Source organism: Capricornis sumatraensis, chromosome 18, assembly GCF_032405125.1.
Source record: "Capricornis sumatraensis isolate serow.1 chromosome 18, serow.2, whole genome shotgun sequence".
Classification (NCBI taxonomy): domain Eukaryota; kingdom Metazoa; phylum Chordata; class Mammalia; order Artiodactyla; family Bovidae; genus Capricornis; species Capricornis sumatraensis.
The window spans coordinates 25119185-25139801 of NC_091086.1; the positions used below are offsets into that span (position 1 = coordinate 25119185).

The window sequence follows — 20617 nt, forward strand, 5'->3', positions numbered from 1 at the left end:
ACTAGACTACCAGACTCCTCTGTCCATGGGATTCTCCATGCAAGAACACTCAAGTGGGTTGCCATTTCCTTCTCCAGGGGACTTTCTTGACCTAGGAATTGAACACTGGTCTCTTGAACTGCAGGCAGTTTCTTTACCGACTGAGCTATGAGGGAAGTCCCTATATATTGAAGAGTCTATTACAATAATCTAAAAAGATTCAAAGTCAAAAGTTCAGTAGGTTTTCTGATTCTAGTCCCAAATCAGGCACATACATCTTAGAAATGTCCAGTATTTTACTTCATTTATGTCTTTTCCATTACTGCAGAAATCAAACATTGAAAATAGCTATGTTTTTTAAAAAACAGACACCTTAATGTTCTGTATAAAATCACCTAGTTTCCAAACTGCAAGGAATTTTTTATGCTCAGAAAAAGTGCAGCTGTAATTACACTTGTCCCTCACCCCCAAAAGAATTAATCATTAAAAAGAAAAATTCAAATGATGGATTCATACTATTTATGAACATACATAATAATGTGTTCACTTTGAAGAGCTGAAAGAGAAGCAGCCTTCTGGTTTTGATTGATGTTTAGGAAATCAGTATCTTGAAGTACTTTATTCATCTAATATATTCTACAGTTCTTTGTAAAGCTAAATTATATTCCATGTATAAAGTATATTTATGTTGAGAATTTGAGCATTTGAAGAAATAACACAAAAAACTAACATTTGATGAATCTGCTATATAACTATGCCTGAATCATGACAGATGAGTTAAATGTCTTAAATACACATAAAAAGGGAAGGAAAATAAAGGAGGGTATAAAATTTTTTTAGCCAAATTAAACAGGCTTTAAAACATATTACATGGAAATTTCAGGTTTTAAAAAGACTATTCTTACAATGAGGAAATTTATAATTGACTGAAAAATTTTTTTTTTTCATTTTGAAGTGAAAGTTGTTAGCTAAAGCAAACAAATTCCAATCTGGTACATCCTTAATATAAAAAGGAATAGTATTTTCTCCTCTCAATATTAGCAAATACTCATAGTGTTGTAAAACAAACGTAATCAAAGCATTTGATTTCCATTTGAATACTTGGGTCTGTCAATAGAGAGGCAAAGAGAGAAGCTGAAGGAATTAATTTTTAAAAGCGGCAAATATTATTAAAATTTAGAGAATTATTAAACTACGCTATACCACTTGCAAAGCTTGGGACTACCTCAAATTTTATTTTCAGATTTGAAAGGTAGATGACATGGCTGATCATTTGATTAATTTCTAGACCCAAACAGTTTCACAGAAATCAAATAGTTGTTGGCCATTTCTCAAAGATTATAAAAGCATCAAGGACTGCACTGTTAGCTATCATGACTAATTCACAAAACAGATGACAGTTATAAACATGGATAATTTAGTGAAAATAGAGTATATTTTGTGATATATTAGTCTTAATTTTAAAATATATATATTTAGTTATTAGTCCATGAAATTATTAATATCTTTCATTCATCTATTTAGTTTGGTTAACATCAGGCACTACTTATGAATGAACAGAAATCTATTCTGGTATAGAAAGAGACCACATATACTCATCTAATGAAACATGATACGTTCATCTATTTAACAGGAACTATACTAGTATTTGTGAACCAGATTTCTGAGTATAAAAACTGGGCTCAGTTGGTAAGAGACTGAGGTGTCAATAATTTTCAAACTCTTAAGTTTTTAAAAATACCTTCTTTAGTAGATGAATTTATGAAACTGTTCAAAGCAGAGCTTCTCTGGTTGAAGCAGGCAGGGGTCCGTCCAAAGTACAATTTACTCTCCTCCCCTTCCCTGGTGACAGCCTCCTTACATTGTCAGAGTCCCAAGAAGCACCATGCAATTCACTAATGCAGACCACATCCTGCACTTCTGAAACTGCAAAATCCACCCTTGAACAAATATTCGTTCTCCAGACAAAATCAAGATCTTGTGAATAGCAGAAAGACCATATTGCTTCTCTTCCTACCCAATCTTTCACGTAGTTAATCCTGTGATCTGTCGCAAATCCTGAGTGATCCATGTAAGACAATGCAGGATTGTTCCTTAAATTTCATACACTAAGGAGTGGTGGTGATGTAGTCGCTAAATCGTGTCTGACTCTTGCAACCTCATGGACTGTAGCCTACCAGACTCCCCTGTCCATGGGATTTTCCAGGCAAGAATACTGGAGTGGGTTGCCATTTCCTTCTCCAGGGGATCTTCCCAACCCAGGGATTAAACCCAGGTCTCCTGCACTGCAGGCAGATTCTTTCCTGACCGAGCTACCAGGGAAGCCCTAAGGAGATACAGGCCCACTTCAGTTGTGGAGTACTTTAAGATGGGTGTCTCCAAATCACTGTGCACAGGAATGTGGGGACTGTTTCTAGTCAAAAGTATGCTGGTAATGCTCCTCAGGATATTACCTGCAGAAGAATCAAATAACTGGACTTAAAATTTCTTTTTTAGTAGTAATAAATGATAAAGCCTAACGCTTTTTTCCTAAGCCTTGCTACTTCTTTATAAGCTTCCAGAGTCCAGAGACAATATAATTTAGCAACATTCAATAACATTTTGCTAAAGTGGTTTTATTCATCAGTATTATCTGATTCATTCAGAAAAGCAGAATCATATTTATTGAGCAACATTTATGCGCATAGTACTTAGTTCACATTTTTACTTCGGGCCACAAGCAACTTAACTACTGTATGACAATAGCACCACCTATTGGTTGCCAAGGGCTCATAACAATCCAAAATCCACCTGCTTCCTTGCCTTTCAGAAAGACTAAAGCATAATTTGGGCTCTTCTTTCATTCCACCTTTTATTATTAAACCCACTTGAAAAAATTTTCAGCTGAGTTAAACCTACTTGAAAAAGTTATCTCATATATATATATATATATATATATATATATATATATAAAAGTAAGTGTAAGTAAGTGTTAGTTGCTCAGTCGTGCCCGACTCTTTGCGACCCCATGGACTACAGCCCACCAGTCTCCTCTGTCCATGAGATTTTCCAGGCAGGGATACTGGAGTGGGTTGCCATTTCCTTCTCCAGGGGATCTTCCCAACCCAGGGATCAAACCCAGGGGTCTCCTGCACTGCAGGCAGATTCTTTACCGACTGAGCTACAAGGGAAGCTATATACACACAAACATATCCTTTTCTTCTCCTTCATCTCTCCTTTTAGAAAACTGTAGAGTTCACTGGTGGCTCAGAGGTTAAAGCGTCTGCCTCTGATGCGGGAGACCTGGGTTCAATCCCTGGGTTGGGAAGATCCCCTGGAGAAGGAAATGGTAACCCGCTCCAGTATTCTTGCCTAGAGAATCCCATGGACAGAGAAGCCTGGTAGGCTACATAGGTCCACGGGGTGGCAAAGAGTTGGACATGACTGAGCGACTTCACTTTCACTTTCAGATGGTAAAGAATCTGCCTGGAATTGGGGTTTGATTCCTGGGTCAGGAAGATCCCCTGGAGAATAAAATGGCAACCCATTGAAGTATTCTTGCCTGGAGAATTCCATACACAGAGTAGCCTGGCGGGCTATAGTCCATGGGGTCACAAAAAGTCAGACACAACTGAGCAACTAATATCTCTCATCCTTCAGAGTTAATGCAACTCTCTTAATTCCACTGCTAAACAATATGTGTTTTTGCTGCTGCTGCTAAGTCGCTTCAGTTGTGTCCGACTCTGTGCGACCCCATAGATGGCAGCCCACCAGGCTCCTCCGTCCATGGGATTTTCCAGGCAAGACTACTGGAGTGGGTTGCCATTGCCTTCTCCGGTGTTTTTGCTAACATTCAGCAATTCAGATGAATTGAGGGTTAAAAGGGATTTGAGAATTATTCTGGAAACCGAACCGCCATTTATAACACAATTACTATTGAAAAATGTGTTCAATTTAAGCAAGCTGCTTATGTGGAACTTTTGGAATTCAAGTAGGTTGGGAACTTGCTTTAAAACAAAAATATAAAAGCATTAAGACCTCACTGTGGTTTCCAAGGCAAACGCAGAAACAGAATTCTGATACAAAACTATGTTGCATATACCTTCCCCCTTTTTAGAGTTGATGAACATCTGTCTTGTCCTGTGGAATCTGAATCTTTCAGTACACACACTGGAATACTCAAAAAAATGATGGAGGTATATTGCTACTCTGCAGTGGCTCATTAAAGTTACACCAATGATATTAGATAATATTAGATCTCATTATTTAAACTTCATCTCTATGATGAAAATTACCAGGATTACATCTATTACTCTAACCACTTCAGTTCAGTCCCTCATTCATGTCCGACTCTTTGCGACCCATGGGCTGCAGCACGCCAGGTCTCCCTTGTCTAACTAACCACTTAATGAGCACCAACCATGAACTGATGTCCTTACACTTCTGTTACACAGAGCTTTGTATCTTTCTGTAATACATCCTTAGTATCTAGCCCCTGAAGCTGTCCTGTCTTCATGGTAAACTCTGTAAGTTCTCATGTGTGGGAATACCATGCTGAAGTGGGGAAATAAGATACCCCAAGCTAAGCAATCAATATGAAGCAACTTTTTAAAACGTAATTTATTTGTTTTGGGGTTTTTCTTGGCTTCATGGCACAGCATGTGGGGTCTTAGTTCCTCAACCAGGAATCAAATCCGTGCCCCGTGCAGTGGAAGTATGGAGTCTTAACCAACTGGACCGCTAGCGAAGTACCAATAGGAGGTCATTTTTGTTTTGGTACCGGTCAAGTAGCAAAGGTTTTGTCCCTTGGCCTTTCCCCTGTACTTTAGTTCTAGAAACTGCTCCTGATAACCTGATTTGAATGCAATTTGTTACAGGCATTTGTTATATGCCTCTGCTCCATATACATTGTACTCGTAACTGCTCTTACCTGTCTGGACAGAATCGATTCTTGGTGGAAAGACAGATCCTACTCCTGTACACCAATTCCATGGTCTAGTGAAACTCGTCTACGGCTTAAGGATGATGTCAAGTGCCCAAGTTGCCGAGCCCTCTCTAGCCTTGCAAATCTCCTGTCTAGGACTAACTCATCAGGACTGGAAACCTATGGTAGGGTCTGCTGATTCATCAGTCGTTATGACATCTGGGCTTCCCAGGTGGCTCAGTGGTAAAGAATCTGCCTGCCAATGCAGGACACACAGGTGACTCATGTTTGATTACTGGGTCAGGAAGATCCCCTGGAATAGAAAATGGCCAGCCACTCCAGTACTTTTGCCTGGGACAGAGGAGCCCGGTGGCTACAGTCCAAAGTGTCACAAACAGTCAGACATGACTGAGCATGAGCACTCTTCTTCCCTCCTATGACATCCACCTGTCTTGAGCCTCAGCTGCTTTTCCCTTAAAATCTCTCAAGTCTTTGGATTGTACTATTGCTTTACTCACTTCCTAATTTAAAAACTTCAATTGTTTTCCTAATATTCATAAGAATATACTTAACATTATATTTTTCTTGTTAAATTGGTCAATAGTATGTTTTAAAATTATTTTAAGACAATTTCAATTGATTTTACTACTGCTCGCCATCCATGATGCAAACTTTCAATAAAACACATAAATACTTATTAATGTTCCTCTAATTTAATCTTTTTATATCATTATTACACATACACACCCCCCCCCACCCAGGCCCTTGTTTCATGTCTATATTAATAGACATATTATATTTCTTTCTTATATAACCATCCTGGGTAGACATTCAGGTAAGTCCATCATTTAAGGATCCACACTGATGGCTATTCAGCCACTGTCAACATATGACTTTCAAGGTTTCCTGAGCACTGCCATTTCACTCAGCTAAAAAGAAGAGAGGGCCCCGAGAAACATATATGCAGAGTTTTATTGGCCAGGTCAGGAAGTGACTCAAATTACTTCCACTCACAGTGCACTAGACAAAAACCCTAGTCATAAAAAACCCAGCTACACCTAATTTTAAAAGATGCTGGTAAATGTAGTCTAGCTGTGTGTTCAGGAAGGAGAAAATGGATTTTAGTGGAGAGTAGTGGTCTGACGTGACTTAGCAGCAGCAGTGGTCTCTACAAATATATTCCTGGATAAAGCCAAATCAACAAAGAAATTGAGATGTGGAGGTCAGAGTGGAAGCAGGTGTGAGTGAGCCCAGCCAAAGGAGACATGGCTGCCAAAGTGTTTGAGTCCATTGGCAAGTTTGGCCTGGCCTTAGCCATTGCAGGAGGCATGGTGAACTCTGACTTGTATAATATGGATGCTGGGCACAGAGCTGTCCTCTTTGATGGGTTCGGTGGAGTGCAGGACATTGTCATAGAAGAAGGGACTCACTTCCTCATCCCTTGGGTACAGAAACCAATTATCTTTGACTGCCGCTCTCGACCACGTAATGTGCCAGTAAACACTGGAAGCAAAGATGTACAGAAAGTCATCATCATCCTACGCATCCTCTTCTGGCCGGTGTCTAGGCAGCCTCCTCGCATCTTCCCCAGCACGGGAGAGGACTACGATGGGAGTGTGCTGCCAGTCCATCGCTACAGAGATCCTCCAGTCCGTGGTGGCTCGGCGGGAGAACTGATCACCCAGAGAGAGCTGGCCCCCAGCCGGGTGAGCGATGACCTCACAGAGCGGGCAGCGACCTTTGGGCTCATCTTGGATGACCTATCCTTGACCTTTGGGAAGTTCACAGAGAGGCAGAAGCCAAACAGGTGGCTCAGCAGGAAGCAGAGAGGGCCAGATTGGAGGCCTCAAAAGAAGGAAGCCATCATCTCTGTGGAGGGTGACTTCAAGTCAGCGGAGCGGATCGCCAACTCACTCACAACCGCCACTGCCATCGCAGCCGGTGATCCAGCTGCGCAAGCGGGAGGCCGCGGAGGACATCACATAGGAGCTGCGGCGCTCCTGGAACATCACCTACCTGCCCGGAGGGCAGTCGGTGCTCCTCCTGCTGCCCCAGTGAGGCCCACACCTCCTGGGCCATCTGGACCACAGCCCCCAAGATGTTCAGCACCACCTTCCTTCTACTACCCCAGAAATCACTGTGAAACTTCATGATTGGCTTAAAGTGAAGAAAACAAAAGTAAAATCACTTCAGAGCTCTTAATCAAATTAAACTCTTTGATTCTTCTCATTTCCATCCCCCTTTTTTCAATCCACCTCCCGACCCAAAATCGCCAAGTGCCTACAGGAGCTTGGCTCCTGTCTTTGGGGCCACCTAGTACTCCAGCCCAGGCACTGGCAACTGGCAGAAGAAAGGCAGGGCTTGGTGTGTGAGGAGCTGGGAGTCAGCAAGTAAACTTGTAGCCTCCAACCAACCCTTCATTCAAGACTTGAGGAAGATGGCACACGCAGATGAATGGGGGACACAGGCCTCAGATTTCTCCAGTGGTTCCTGCACAGACCCAGCTGAAGAGAGGTGCTGGGGAAGGTCAGAGAGGAAGTGATCCTTCTCTTACCATAAAGCTGATGCTCTTTAACTGCGGGACCAGCGGAAGCAGGTGTGTACAAACAGCACAGACTGAAGAATCTGCCCCCGTGAAGGTGGTGGGCCTGATTTGCTGCCCTCCCCAGAGTCCTGGAATGGACTTGGATAGTGAGAGCAGGCCTGGACTGAAACGAGAGTCCTGTGGCCTTGCTTTCTACCTCCCACCTCTGTGTCTCAAATACCCGGTAGATTTCCAGCTTGAAGGACTGCATCTGCCCAGGGCTGCACGGGCCTGCCAAAGACATGTGCATCCAGTGTTCCTGTCTCCCTGGTTCAGAGACTGTCCTTCTAGAGGGCTCTGTGCCTGTGCCTTGAAGGAAATGACCATGGGAAGAAGACATTTATGTAAACTACTATCAATAAATGACACTCAGACCTTCCAGCTCAAAAACCCCCCCCCCCCAAAACCCAAAGAAATAGAATACCAGACCACGTCATTTTGGCCCACAGAGAAAGTTCTCCCACTTTTTAACTGAATTATGGTGACTCAAAATATCAGTTTCAGGTGCACAACACAGCGATGTTATTTTTAAGGATTTCACTCTATAAAAATATTGGCTATTTTCACTGTGCTGCACATTACATTTCTGTACCCTATTTTATCTCTAGCAGTTTCTACCTCTTAATCCACTTCGCCTATCTTGTCCCGCCTTCTAATTACTCAAAACGGTTTTTACTGAATTAAAAATCTGGTGAAATACCATTACCCATATTTTAATGCAATTATAAGAAATACTTAAGGAAAACAATGTATCAAATCTATCAAGTGATGTTGTAAAAGACACCTGTTCATTACACTGTATAATACCTACATAGGAAAACCGTGGGAGACTCATATCAGATATGAATACTGAGGATAATAGAAAACAAATATCATTTTTCTTTTACAGGACTAGGAAAAATTAACCACACTGACCCAGTGTTATTATTGATGGTGCAGAAAAATTTATAAGCTCTTATACTACTGGGAAAGTAAATCAGCCAGTAGGAACTGTGTGACCAACTGTTTCCTTTTCTGGACAGACCACCAAGAAGCTCAGCAGAATGTTCACAAATTATCTCTAGCAGGGTAATTACAAGAGAAATTTTGTACTTTTTTGATTGGTTGGCTTTTTTAAAATAAGAAACATGCATTTTTTAAGAACTAAAAGCAAAAGGAGGCTATTTTCATTTTTGTAAACTAAAAATTAGTCATATTTCTCCAAGATGGTTGTTTAGATGATTGATCTCATAGCCACTGTGAAGTTCTGACTGGAAGGTTTTCTCTTTTTGAATTTGCTGCTAGAGTTATATTTGTGGTTCACTCTTAGAAAATGTGCAGGTAACGAGAGTTTATGTGAGAGCCTTATACCTGGCTCCATGTTCCCCTCACGCTGATTTTCCTCTCTCCTTTCACTGCAATTTTATGTCTTTGTCTTTGAGTCCTCAATCTCATGTCTTCTCCAGAAAGAAGAGAATTATCTTATAAAACAGTTTTATTGTCTCACAACTCTATCACTCTTTGTATACAAAACTTAAAGATTCTACTCCACGTATTTTTCTTTTAAGAATCAAAATTCTTCACTTCATTTACAAAAAAATATCTAAATAGAAAATATAGTTATAAGTGAAGTGAAGTTGCTCAGTCGTGTCTGACTCTTTGCGACCCCGTGGACTGTAGCCCACCCTGCTCCTCTGTCCATGGGATTTTCCAGGCAAGAGTACTGGAGTGGGTTGCCTAAACATATATTTATATAAACACACACACAAATACATAGGTCAAACACTTTACTATATATGGGAGAAAGAGAGGAAGGTTCACAACGCTCAGAGTCTGGTTTAGCGGTGCCAGTATTTTTTCACTATGACTCATATCAATCTATGGAGAAGGAAATAGCAACCCACTCCAGTACTCTTGCCTGGAGAATCCCAGGGAGGGAAGAGCCTGCTAGGCTACGGTCCATGGGGTCGCAAAGAGTCGGACACGACTGAGTGACTTCACTCACTCACATCAATCTAATGGCCTCACATTCCGGAAGGGACACCAAGACATACTGCATGTACAGTTCTCAGTATGATAGTAACAACTTCAGCTCTTTGGTCTGAAACATACTGGTGGTCTCAGGGGTCAAATGGTTAAGAACAGAGATTGACTACAACACAGAGACAACTATAAGAGAGAAAATGTTCTATGCTATATCACACACTGGGCTTTCCAGGTGGCGCTGGTGGTAAAGAACCCACTTGCCAATGCAGAAGACTTAAGAGATGTAGATACGACCTTGGGTAGAGAAGACCCCCTGGAGGAGGGCATGGCAACCCACACCAGTATTCCTGCTTGGAGAATCCCATGAACAGAGGAGCCTGGTGGGCTACAGCCCATAGGGCCGCACAGAGTCAGACACAACTGAAGCGACTTAGCACTCACACACATACCACACACACAAAAAAATATGGTACCCAAAACTGTGGAGTATAATGGAGTATGAAAGAGTCAACTGGCACAATACTCAAATTTAGGCTTTCGCCATGATCTCGAAACAAGATTGTATATTCCATAATAATGTTCTCGGTGTTAAAGTTTGGCTTAAACTATACTACTATACCTCACACCTATTAAGATATCTACTATTGAAAAAAATAAGAAAATAACAAGTGTCAGCAAGGATGCGGACACAATGGAACCCTTGTGCACTGCTGGTGGGAATGTAAATCTGTACAGCTGCTATGGAAGAGTATGGTGCTCCTCAAAACAGTTAAAACTTGAATTAGCATGTGATCCAGATTCTGGGCAAATAAGCAAAAGAATTGAAAGCAGGGTCTTGGAGAGATATGTGTACACCCATGCTCACAGCAGTACCACTTACAACAGACAGAAGATGGAAGCAGCCCAAGAGTCCATGACAGATTAACAGATAAACAACACTGGTGGTATATAGATACAATTCAGTATTATTCAGCCTTAAAAAGGAAGGAAATTGTGACAAATGCTACAACATGGAAGGACCTTGATGACATTATGCTAAGTGAAATAAACCAGTCACCAAAAGACAAACACTGCATGATTCTACTTATACGAGGAACCTACTTCTGTGTTCATAGAAATAGAAAACAGAATGGTGGTTGATGGGAACAAATGGGGAAGGGAAGTTGTTGTTTAATGGGTATAGAGTTTCAGGTTTTCAAGATGAAGAGTTTTAGAGATTGGATGTAAAACAATGTGAATGTGCTTAACACTACTAAGTTGTGCACTTAACACTGGCTAAGATAGAAAATTTCATGTTATTTGTGTTTTGCCATAATTACATACATATATGTATGTGTATGTACATGTATGTATGTGCAAGCACATGTATATAAAATTTACAGATTTTGTAGCCCTGTTATGACAGTTCTTCAACTTCTGGTAACTAAGATGTAGTCCCCTGAAAGGAAGTGAATGGACACATTTAAAAGGTCTGAGGCTTATCACAGAAGTAAGAATGAGCATGTTTTTCTATATATTTCATCTGTAGCTTTTCCTCCAACTGATTTACAAACTCCTTATGTATAAACACAGTATCTTCTGCTTATCGCAGACAGTCAATATTCCATGCCAGGCAAATAGAAAGCTGGTTGCCACAAGAATGTTTAGGTTGCATGTTACTCATATCTCCAAATTTTAACAATTTTAAAATAAGCTAGAACTGAAAGGAAATTTGGGAGATCATACTAGAATCATCATCAAGCCGTTTCTTAAAGCTCTTAAAAACCAAGGAATATAAACTTATTCCATCATTATTCATTCAAAGACCTTACACATTAGGTTAAAAAAGTGTCCTCATAAAACGTCGTCAAACTATACAGAGGTGATCGCTGACAACAGTGTGAATTAACTAAATGCCACTTAAACATAAACTTGGATCAAGGTCACACAATTTCTCAGTACAGAACATAGAATTTAAATTCTGGTCTGCATGACTTCAAAGCCTGTGCATATACCATTTCCTATCACCCTTTAATGTCAACAAACGTACAACCAAAATAGTTAAACTACTCTATAAAACTAAACGTAAGTTTGGGTACCCTCAGTACTTCTTGTCAAGAGCACAGTTAGCTCTGATAGAGGATAAATCAGTTCAGTTCAGTCGCTCAGTCATGTCTGACTCTTTGCGACCCAACGATCCGCAGCATACCAGGCCTCCCTGTCCATCACCAACTCCCGGATCCACCCAAACCCATGTCCATTGAGTTGGTGATGCCATCCAACCATCTCATCCTCTGTCGTCCCCTTCTCCTGCCTGCCCATGTTTTATTCCTCAAATAACTTTTTAGTACTCGATGAGATCCTAAATTACTAAAAACAACTTTTTCCCTAGAAGTGATTTTTTTCTTTTAATCTTTCTTAATAAAGGAAACTCTTTCTAACAAGGAAGAGTGGGTTTATTAAAAAATAACTATGTCCTCTTGTGACCTATTTATATTATTTTTAATAAAGGGCTATTTGAATATATTGACTCAAATAGTATATAATTAGAGGATGTAATACCACAGGGATAAACTTGATCTTTAAAATTGCCAGATTAATATCCTTTCTATATATATTAAATATAAAACTCTGATATAAATCCAAAATGCTGAATTTTGTAGATTAGTATGAATAGGCTTTACAAATATACCTTGGCTTCCACAGAGCTGAAGGAGGGCATAAAATTGCATCTCATCTTTTGCTTTTCTCTCTTTGAATATGAACGGATAGTATCAGGGTTCCCTTACCTTCTTGTTTCATTTATGGAAATAGCCATCCATTATGTGCCTTTCTCCAGGCATCTCACATACTCTGTGGCTTTCAAACACCAAATTTGACGATTGTACTTTTGTTGTGGTGGAGATCTAGTTGCTAAGTTGTGTCTGACTTTTGCAACCTCATGGACTGTAGCCCACCAGGCTCCTCTGTCCATGGAAAGCCTGGAGTGCTGCAGTCCATGGGGTTGCAAAGAGTCAGACACAACGCAGCAACTGAACTGAACTGAACTGGCTTCCACATAGAGATGTAGGGATGGATAGTTTCACTTGCATGTTATGTCAAAAGCAACTTTGACATGCAACCGACAAAGCCTGCAAAAGCAGATCCAATTGTGAATGTTCTGCCACCACTCCTCTCCCAAATCACCCATCTTAATCCACTCTAGTCAGACTTTGATGTCCTTATAGTCTCAAAGATGATATTTTGCACTGCCTCATTGCTTCTAGCAAAAGAATGAGAAACATCTAAATCACAAAGAAGAATGAGGAATGATACTTCTCCACTACCATGTCTTCAAGGAAAAAACACAAAGGTTACAAGAAGAACTCTTATTCAGGTGTTAGGGTTAAGATCAACTTCTCTGACATTGAGAAATAAGGTGATTAGACCAGGTATAATGGCTTGAAGAGGGCTGTCTTGGGAGACAGTTTTGGTAACATTAATTTCTCAATGCAAATTATTAAACATTTCCATTGCCCTTACCCTTAGGAAAATTCATTTATCCAACAAGAATCTTAAGTTTATAACTCCAATGCCTCATTCTTTACTTCATACAAAAACAAAACCTGTTATGCCTTTGAAACAGTTCAAGGTACCCTATCATATTAAAGAGCATCCACATTTTTAACTCAGTCTCCTTCCCAAAAAGTTTAATCTGAGTAAGCACTAACCCTGGGATACAAAAATAATTTGATAACTGAGTTATTCTGTAAGAAATGATATGAATATTTATTTTTTGTTTTTTCTTTTTACTTAAAATGGATAAACAAGCAAACATATCTCCTCAGTTGAAAGCCGTCCAAACATAATTTCCCAACTCTTCAAATCTTAAAGGGGGGAAAAAATCCAAGGAAATGAATTCTCAAAGTTAGCTCCAGAACATATCAGGAGTTTAAAAATGTATTAGAACTGGCTAGGTCTTATTCAGATAGACACTTAAATTTGTGATATGAAAGAGAATGAGTTCGTGGGTCAATAATAAGAATGCCATTTTAAAGGGAAGAAAATGAAAATAAACAAGTTTATCTTGTTTTTTTCACTTCATGTTTAATAAATTACTTTGAAAGTAAACTTTCTTTGCTCTTTTATTCCATACTCCATGAAATGTGAACTATAAAATCACTGATAGACGGCTTGAAAGACTTTCCCTTCACCATAGCGACGGTATACACCCTTACATAAATGCCACTTAAGCTGACCTAGGCAAACACGGCACCACCAGACACTCCATTTTACTCCTTTTACTTTTCCTGTCCTTAATACCTCAGGGGAAACCCAACTGGGATGAGACAGTATTCTGGGAATAGTTGGGTCGATTCTTTTTTAGGCTGTGGGCTCTGTGGCAGGTTATAATCCTACCAGACAAAGATAAGGTTCTCATCATGGTTTAAACAACATGAAATATCAGAGAGAAAAATGTGGTTGTTACAGCACTGAGGTTCACAGGAAGTGCGCACCTAGTGCAAACCATGATTGGATCAGAAATCACTGAGGTCAACCCTCATCTCAAAAAGCTGTGGCAATGTTTTACCTTGCAGATCTCTACAAATAACTAATATGACCTTGACACCAATTAAGCTGAAAAACATATGCTGAATAAAAGATTTTTTTTTTTAACTTCATAGTATTGTGGTGCTAGAGAAGACTTTTTTCATTAAATTTTGAGTAAGATTTTTTTTTAATTTATTTTAATTGGAGGCTAATTACTTTGCAGTAGTGTAGTAGTTTGTGCCATACATTGACATGAATCAGCCATGGGTGTACATGTGTTCCCCATCCTGAACCCCCGTCCCACCTCCCTCCTTATCCCATCCCTCTGGGTCATCCCAGTGCACCAGCCCTGAGCAGCCTGTCTCATGCATCAAACCTGGACTGGCAATCTATTTCACACATGATAATATACATGTTTCAAAGTTATTCTCTCAGATCATCCCACCCTCTCCCTCTCCCACAGAGTCCAGAACACTGTTCTATACATCTGTGTCTCTTTTGCTGTCTCACATATAGGGTCATTGTTACCATCTTTCTAAATTCCATATATATGCATTAGTATACTGTAATGGTGTCTTTCTGACTTACTTCACTCTGTATAATAGGCTCCAGTTTCATCCACCTCACTAGAACTGATTCAAATGTATTCTTTTTAATGGCTGAGTAATATTCCATTGTGTATATGTACCACAGCTTTCTTATCCATTCATCTGCTGATGGACTTCTAGGTTGCTTCCGTGTCCTAGCTATTATAAACAGTGCTGTGATGAATACTGGGGTACATGTTATCTCTTTCAATTCTGGCTTCTTTGGTGTGTATGCCCAGCAGTGGGATTGCTGGGTCATATGGCAGTTCTATTTCCAGTTTTTAAAGGAATCTTCACACTGTTCTCCATAGTGGCTGTACTAGTTTGCATTCCCATCCACAGTGTAAGAGGGTTCCCTTTTCACCACACCCTCTCCAGCGTTTATTGTTTGTAGACTTTTGGATAGCAGTCATTCTGACTGGTATGAAATGGTACCTCATTGTGGTTTTGATTTGCATTTCTCTAATAATGAGTGATGTTGGGCATCTTTTCATGTGTTTGTTAGCCATCTGTATGTCTTCTTTGGAGAAGGGTCTGTTTACTTCTTTGGCCCATTTTTTGATTGGGTCGTTTATCTTTCTGGAATTGAGCTGCAGGAGTTGCTTGTATATTTTTGAGATTAATTCTTTCTCAGTTGCTTCGTTTGCTATTATTTTCTTCCATCTGAAGGCTGTCTTTTCACCTCATTTATAGTTTCCTTCATTGTGCAAAAGCTTTTAAGTTTAATTAGGTCCCATTCGTTTATTTTTGCTTTTAATTCCACTACTCTGGGAGGTGGGTTATAGAGGATCCTGCTGTGATTTATGTCAGAGAGTGTTTTGCCTATGTTTTCCTCTAGGAGTTTTATAGTTTTGGTCTTACATTTAGATCTTTAACCCATTTTGAGTTTATTTTTGTGTATGGTGTTAGAAGGTGTTCTAGTTTCATTCTTTAATAAGTAGTTGACGAGTTTTCCCAGCACCACTTGTTAAAGAGATTGTCTTCAATCCATTGTACATTTTTGCCTCCTTTGTCAAAGATAAGGTGTCCATAGGTGCGTGGATTTATCTCTGGACTTTTTATTTTGTTCCATTAATCTATATTTCTGTCTTTGTGCCAGTACCATACTGCTTTGATGACTGTAGCTTTGCTATATAGCCTGAAGTCAGGCAGGTTGATTCCTCCAGTTCCATTCTTCTTTCTCAAGATTGCTTTGGCTATTCGGTGTTTTCTGTATTTCCATACAAACTGTGAAATTATTTGTTCTAGTTCTGTGAAAAATACCATCAGTAGCTTGATAGGGATGGCACTGAATCTATAGATTGCTTTGGGTAGTATACTCATTTTCACTATATTGATTCTTCCAATCCATGAACATAGTGTATTTTTCCATCTATTTGTGTCCTCTTTGATATCTTTCATCAGTGTTTTATAGTTTTCTATATATAGGTCTTTTGTTTCTTTAGGTGGAGAAGACTCTTGAGAGTCCCTTGGACTGTAAGATCAAACCAGTCAATCCTAAAGGAAATCAAGCCTGAATATTCATTGGAAGGACTGATGCTGAAGCTGAAGCTCCAATACTTTGGCCACCTGATGTGAAAAGCTGACTCACTAGAAAAAGACCCTGATGCTAGGAAAGACTGAAGGCAAGAGAAACGCAGGGCACTTCCATGGTGGCTCAGACTGTAAAGAATGCCTGCAGTGCAGGAAACGCTGGTTCAATCCTGGGTTCAGGAAGATCCCCTGGAGAAGGGAATTGCTACCCACTCCAGTACTCTTGGAGAAGGCAATGGCACACCACTCCAGTACTCTTGCCTGGAAAATCCCATGGACAGAGGAACCTGGTAGGCTGAAGTCCATGGGGTAGTTAAGAGTCGGACACGACTGAGCAACTTCACTTTCACTTTTCACTTTCATGCACTGGAAAAGGAAATGGCAACCCACTCCAGTGTTCTTGCCTGGAGAATCCCAGGGATGGGGAGCCTGGTGGGCTGCTGTCTCTGGGGTCGCAGAGTCGGACACAACTGAAGTGACTTAGCGTCAGCGGCAGCAGTAGCAGCAACCAGTACTCTTGTCAGAATCCCATGGACAGAGGAGCCTGGCAAGCTACAGTCCATAGGATCGTAAAGAGTCAGACACAACTGAGCAACTTTCACTTTTGGGTTCGTATCCCATCCTTGGCTTCCCTCAAGGCTCTGATGGTAAAGAATCTATCTGCAATGAAAGAGACCTAGGTTTGACCCCTGGGTGGGGGAAGATCCCCTGGAGAAGAGAATGGCAACCCACTCCAATATTCTTGCTGGAGAATCCCATGGACAGAGGAGCCTGGTGGGCTACAGTCCATGGGGTCACAAAGAGTCAGACACAACTGAGCAACTAACATTTTCACACTCTCAAGAGAAGGGGGAGCGACAGAGGATGAGATGGTTGGATGTCATCACTAACTCATGGAAATGAGTCTGAGCAAACTCTGGGAGACAGTGAAGGACAGGGAAGCCTGGCGTGCTGCAGTCCACAGTGTCACAAAGAGTCAGAATTGACTTAGCGACTGAGCAACAAGAAGGCAATTGGTTAAGAGCACAGTCATGGGAGCCAGACCATGTGGCTTTGTAATTTGCGAGGTTATATAATTTAGTATTACTTAAATTCCCTGTGCCCTCTGTTCAGTTCAGTTCAGTAGCTCAGTCGTGTCCAACTCTTTGTGACCCCATGAATTGTAGCACACCAGGCCTCCCTGTCCATCACCAACTCCCAGAGTTCACTCAGACTCACATCCATCGAGTCAGTGATGCCATCCAGCCATCTCATCCTCTGTCATCCCCTTCTCCTCGTGCCCCCAATCTCTCCCAGCATCAGAGTCTTTTCCAATGCGTCAACTCTTCGCATGAGGTGGCCAAAGTATAAAATAGGAAAAATAAGATAAAATACACTAGCAGGATAATTTAGTGACTGTATATAAAGTACTAAGAATAGTACTTGGCACTTAGTGTTAGATGTATTAGCAATTATTGTTATTATAAATTATTCTGTTGGCTGATTATAGTTTAAAAATCATACTACAAACCAAATAAATAGTTTTTTATACTGAACTTATTTTGCTGTTGAAGGGGAGTAGTAGGCAAGGGAAGTTCTGACACACTGAAGTTCAAATTTGCCTGGAGCCCTGCAGAGTCTAGTGACTTCAGGATCAAAGAAGTGTTTCAGAAAAAGTTGGTAGGAAGGTCAAAGGTGAGGTGGCCAAGATGGGGAAGGAAGACCCTGGGCTCACTTCCTCTAAACAAACATATCAAAATTGCAACTATTTACAGAGCAATTACCTATGACAACAATCTGAAAACTAGCAGAAGACTGTCAACAACTAAATACATAAAGAAGGAACCACAAAGAAACAGGAAGGAGGGGTAGAGATATGGGAGTGCACTCCTACACACTTTGGTAGGCAACATACAAATAGGAGAATTATCACAAATGCAGAGGTTCTCCTCAAGGGGCAAAAGGTCTGAGCCCATATTAGACTCCCTTGCCTGGGGGTCTTGCACTGGGAAGATGAGCCCCCAAACATCTGGCTTTGAAGGCCAATGGGGCTTGTATACAGGAGAGCTGGAAAGCTGCAGGAAGCACAGACTCCACTCTTAAAGGGATTATGCAAACTTTCACATGCTCTGAGTCCTGGACTTTTGTTTGGTTGGAGATTTTTAAAATTACTGATTCAGTTTTGTTACTGATACTTGGTCAGTTCATATTTTCTTTCTGGTTTTCAGTCTTGGAATAGTATATGTTTCTTTTATCCACTTATAAATAGTCTATTTTATTATGCATAATTATTCACAGTAATCTCTTATGATTCTTTGTATTTCTGTGGTATTATTTGAAACTTCCTCTCTTTTATATCAGTTTTATTGATTTGGACCCTCTCTTTTTAATGAATCTGACTAAAGGTTTATCAGATTTGTATATCTTGTCAAAGAGCCAGCTTTTAGTTTCACTGATCTTTTCTATTGTTTTATTTCATTTATTTCTGCTTGGATCTTTATGTTTTATTTTCTTTTACTAACTTTGGTTTTTGTTTGCTATTCTTTCTCTAGTGGCTTTAGGTATAAAGTTGGGTTATTTAAGATTTTTCTTATTTCCCCAGGTAAGCTTGTATTGTATAAACTTCCCTCTTAGAACTGCTTTTGCTGTGTCTCATAGGTTTTAGATCATTGTGTTTTTGCTTTCCTTCATCTCTAGCTACTTTTTTATTTTTTCTTTGATTTCTTCAGTGATCCATCTTGTTTCGTAGCATATTGTTTAGTCTCCACATGTTTGTGTTTTTTTCAGTTGATTTCCAGGGACATAATGTTGTGGTTGGAAAAGATACTTGATGTGATTTCAGTCTTAAATTTACTGAGTTTTGTTTTGTGCACTAGCTTGTGATACTGAGAAATGTTCATTTCTCAGTGTGTGCATCTGGAAAAAAACGAGTATATTCAGCTTCTTTTGGATGAAATGTTCTCTATATATCTATTAAGTCTATCTGAGCTAATGTGTCATTTAAAGCCAATATTTCCATATTGATTTTCTTTCTGGATAACCTATTGATGTAAACGGGGTGTTAAAATCTCCTACTATTACTATGAGTCTGGCTGAAGGTTTATCAGTTTACCTTTTCAAAGAAACAACTTTTCCCCTCCTTCCTTTATATTTGTCACTTTCTCTCTTTATATTAATCTTTGTTTTATGTATTAAATGGTCCTATGTTAGTGCATATGTACTTACAATTATTATATCTTATTGGATTGATCCCTTACAATTATTATATATTATTTAATTGGAAAGGCTTTCCTATAAATGATAAATAACTCAGAAACTTTTAAGAAAAGTGCTGTATATTTTTCTTTCTAAAAAAACTTCTAAGGAGCAAAAAAAAAAAAAAAAAAACTATTAAACGAAGTCAAAAGACCAAGGAAAAAACTGGATGTTTAACCAACTGAAAACTGAATGTGGTTATTTCAATGGGTTGAGAAAGGACTATGGTAAACTTTTGATGCTTATATTAAATAACTTTTTTTTATTACTTTCATAATTAGAAGAAAAAGGTAAAAATATAAGAACAAAATGCTGACATCCAAAGTACAAACACTTGTAACAATTTCTGCAGATGGACACTACTTAATTTGGAGAATTATTTACTTAGGTTAACACATCCTTCTCTAAAAGACTATCTAAAGAGAAGGCATCCTTCTATATATAAATTGCTTTTGGTAGGGCTACATTGGATTTGCTACCAACATTGAGGTCCCAAAGATGATTATTTCCATTGAATACACAGAATTGGGATGAGGTACACAGAAAAAATGATCAAATATAAGAAAGAAAGGTTATATACTATACATAAGTCCTATTTGCTCAGTGCTCATCTCTGCACATACACATAGCTGGCAACTTCCTTTTATTAGTTCAACCTTCTAGAAATTATTTTCATGCACACAAAGTCAACAGAAAAGTCAACATATGTATTAATATATATATATGTAAGTTATATATCTTCCCCAATGGCTCAGACAGTAAAGAATCTGCCTGAAATGTAGGAGACTCAGGTTCATCCCTGGGTTGGGAAGATCCCCTGGAAAAGGAAATGGCAACCCACTCGAGTACTCTTGCCTGGAGAATTCCATGGACAGAGCCTGGTGGGCTAGAGTCCATGGGGTCACAAAGAGTTGGACACAAACCGAGCGACTGACACACACGCATGCGCGCACATGCACACATGTATCTTATACATATATACACACATAATTTCACCCCTTTTGCTTTTCCACAAAAAAATAGCTAACTCTACAAAATTTCTGCAATTTTCCATTTTATGCAGTTCAGTTAAGTCGCTCAGTCGTGTCCGACTCTTTGTGACCCCATGAATTGCAGCACACCAGGCCTCCCTGTCCATCACCAACTCCCGGAGTTCACTCAAACTCACATCCATTGAGTCGGTGATGCCATCCAGCCATCTCATCCTCTGTCATCCCCTTTTCCTCCTGCCCCCAATCTCTCCCAGCATCAGAGTCTTTTCCAATGAGTCGACTCTTCGCATGAGGTGGCCAAAGTACTGGAGTTTCAGCTTTAGCATCATTC

General features: G+C 39.8%; 1 protein-coding gene and 1 pseudogene across 2 annotated transcripts in view; one reads left to right on the top strand and one right to left on the bottom strand.

The window, feature by feature from the left end:
- Positions 1–20617, bottom strand: part of NDUFAF2 (NADH:ubiquinone oxidoreductase complex assembly factor 2) — a 173500-nt gene that overhangs the window by 84465 nt on the left and 68418 nt on the right. The gene's annotated exons all lie outside the window — the stretch shown is intronic.
- LOC138094660 (prohibitin 1 pseudogene) lies at positions 6148–6940 on the top strand (annotated as a pseudogene).